The following is a 3521-nucleotide window of genomic DNA, read 5'->3' on the forward strand; positions in this document are numbered from 1 at the left end:
GAAAAGCCATATTCTTGTAAAATATGTGATTATTCTTGTTCTAATAAGTCAAATTTAATGAGGCATATGAGAACTCACAGTGGTTAAAAGCCATATTCTTGTAAAATATGTGATTATTCTTGTTCTCAAAATCAAATTTAGTGACACATATGAGAACTCACAGTGGTGAAAAGCCATATTCTTGTAAAATATGTGATTATTCTTGTTCTAATAAATCAAATTTAATGAAACATATGGGGACTCACAGTGGGGAAAAGACATAGTCTTGTATATCGTGAATATTCTATTTCTAAAAACTCAACCTTAGTGAGACATGAGGACTTGCACTTCTACAAGTCGATCAAATCAAAAATAATTTTACGACATAAAGAATAATGAAAACTTTTCCCAAAATAATTGAAATAAGATCCAAAGCAGAGTTCATGCACTCTACAATAAAACAACTAAGAGTAACACCATGGATAACTGGATAAATAAATTAAAAAAACATAAAAGCTTTTCCCACAAATTGATTCAGCATTAAATTTAATGAAATAATTACATAAAAATAACCAATTTAACCTAACTCTTTATTATCTAAGGAGATGTTTTCAGAAAGAAACATATTAATTTTACATATTCAAAACCATATAAGTTTAACATGTCCAAAAACGTATTAGTTTAACTTATCCAAAAATATTAGTTTAACATATTAAAGCATGGTAGCTTAACATATTCATCAGATATTAGTTTAACATATGCAAAAAACACATTAGTTTAACATATCCTAAAAATATTATTTTTACATATCCTAAAAACATATTAGTTTTACATATCCTAAAAACATATTAGTTTTGCATATTCAAAAACATATAGGTTTAACATATTCGAAAACATTTTTTTAAATATATTAAACTAATATGTTTTTTGAATATGTTAAACTAATATGTTTTTGGAATATGTTAAACTAATGTTTTTTGAATATGTTAAGCTAATATGTTTTTGGAATATGTGAAACTAAATTTTTTTTGGAATATATTAAACTAATATGTTTTTGGAATATGTTAAACTAATATGTTTTTGGAATATCTTAAACTAATATACTTTCGGAATATGTTAAACTAATATGCTTTCGGAATATGTTGAACTAATATACTTTTGGAATATGATAACCTAATATGATTTTTGAATATGTTAAAGTAATATGTTTGGAATATACAAAAACATATTAGTTTAACATATTTCAAAAACATATTAGTTTAACATATCCCAAAGAAGTGCACTGCAATGATGTCCGAAGAATACATAAAACATTCATTTCCGAAATTTGTTAAAATATATAAAAACCGATATTTTTTAAGTTATAGATATTTTTAGTAAAATCAACTTTCTTAATGAAGGATAATCTTAAAATACTTCCATACAAGAATACACTTCATTCGTACATACAAACCATCAATAGAATTATGCAATAAGACAGTCAAACAAATAATGTTATAAAAATGTCTGCTGCGAACTAAAACAAAACAGTCGGCTAAAAAACACCAATAATATCTATTGCAGAAAACTGGCCATTTATGCAAACCTTCATCAATAATTTCTATTAAAAAACGGGAACTATATCACTACCAACACCAATAATTCTATCCAATAAAACTTATCATACATGACAACCAACACCAATAATTTCAGTTGCAAAAAACTGGACGTATATGACAACCAACACCAATAATGTATATTGCAAAAATTCGGACGTATATGACAACCAATACCAATAATTTTTAAGATGCAAAATAAAACTGGGCGCATATGACGACCAACACCAATCATTTCTATTGCAAAAAATCAATTTATTTTTTTATTTATTAGATTTTCAATTGTTTCTTTACTTTAAGTAATCACCAGACGGAAAAGTTCACTTCCAACTATGCATCATGGGTTTCTTCTAAAGCTCACAACAATGATTCAGTCCTTTTTATAGGTGCATGTCGAATAGTATATAGTATTTCTCGGACGTATATGACAAGTAACACCAATAATTTCAAGATGCAAAAAACCGGACGCATATGACAAGCAACACCAATAATTTCAAGATGCAAAAAACCGGACGCATATGACAAGCAACACCAATAATTTCAAGATGCAAAAAACTGGACGCATATGATAAGCAACTCCAATAATTTCGAGATGCAAAAAACTGGACGCATATGACAAGCAACATCAATAATTTCAAGATGCAAAAAACCGAACGCATATGACAAGCAACACCAATAATTTCAAGATCCAAAAAACTGGACGCATATGACAAGCAACACCAATAATTTCAAGATGCAAAAAACCGGACGCATATGGCAACCAAAACCAATAATTTCAAGATGCAAAAAACTGGACGCATATGACAAGCAACACCAATAATTTCAAGATGCAAAAAAACCGGACGCATATGGCAACCAACACCAATAATTTCAAGATGCAAAAAAACTGGACGCATATGATAAGCAACATCAATAATTTCAAGATGCAAAAAACCGGACGCATATGGCAACCAACACCAATAATTTCAAGATGCAAAAAACTGGACGCATATGACAAGCAACACCAATAATTTCAAGATGCAAAAAACCGAACGCATATGACAAGCAACACCAATAATTTCAAGATCCAAAAAACTGGACGCATATGACAAGCAACACCAATAATTTCAAGATGCAAAAAACCGGACGCATATGGCAACCAACACCAATAATTTCAAGATGCAAAAAACTGGACGCATATGACAAGCAACACCAATAATTTCAAGATGCAAAAAACCGGACGCATATGGCAACCAACACCAATAATTTCAAGATGCAAAAAACTGGACGCATATGATAAGCAACATCAATAATTTCTATTGCAAAAAATCCATTTCTTTTTTATTAGATTTTCAATTATTTCTTTAATTTAATAAATCAACGGAGGGTCAAGTTCACTTCTAACGATACATCAGAAGATTAGGTTTCGTCTAAAGCTCACAACAATTATCCAATCCTTTTTATAGGGACATGTATAATAGTATTTCCTGAACCATTTACTAATCAAGGTTTCGGTGAGAAAATTGTTCCACTTCGCCTATTCATGAACTCTTCACTCTAATAATCCACACTTTCTTTTGTTTTATATATTTTTCATTCCCAATTTTTAATTATAATTTTAAAAGTTTCTTTTCTTTAATTAATTAACAGATTGGAAATAAAATTATATTTTTACCAACATCTGACTCATTAAATGCTTCCAACATTTTATATATTTTTCATTCCCACTTTTTTATTAGATTTTCAACTGTTTCTTTTCTTTAATTAAAATATTGTAAATAAAATTATTTTTTTAAATATATTTGTGTTCTTTTATTCATTCAAGATTGAAAGTCACAGATAAACATTACATTTGAAAATTCAGTATAGAAATGATTATTAAAATTTCTCAGTTGTATCTTTGTGAAACATGAACAAGTTTATGACACGTGTAAAATGTGCAGATGTAAACTTTCTAAACCCGTAAAC

Source organism: Euprymna scolopes, chromosome 46 (genome assembly GCF_053919585.1).
Source record: "Euprymna scolopes isolate OS-2025 chromosome 46, ASM5391958v1, whole genome shotgun sequence".
Classification (NCBI taxonomy): domain Eukaryota; kingdom Metazoa; phylum Mollusca; class Cephalopoda; order Sepiida; family Sepiolidae; genus Euprymna; species Euprymna scolopes.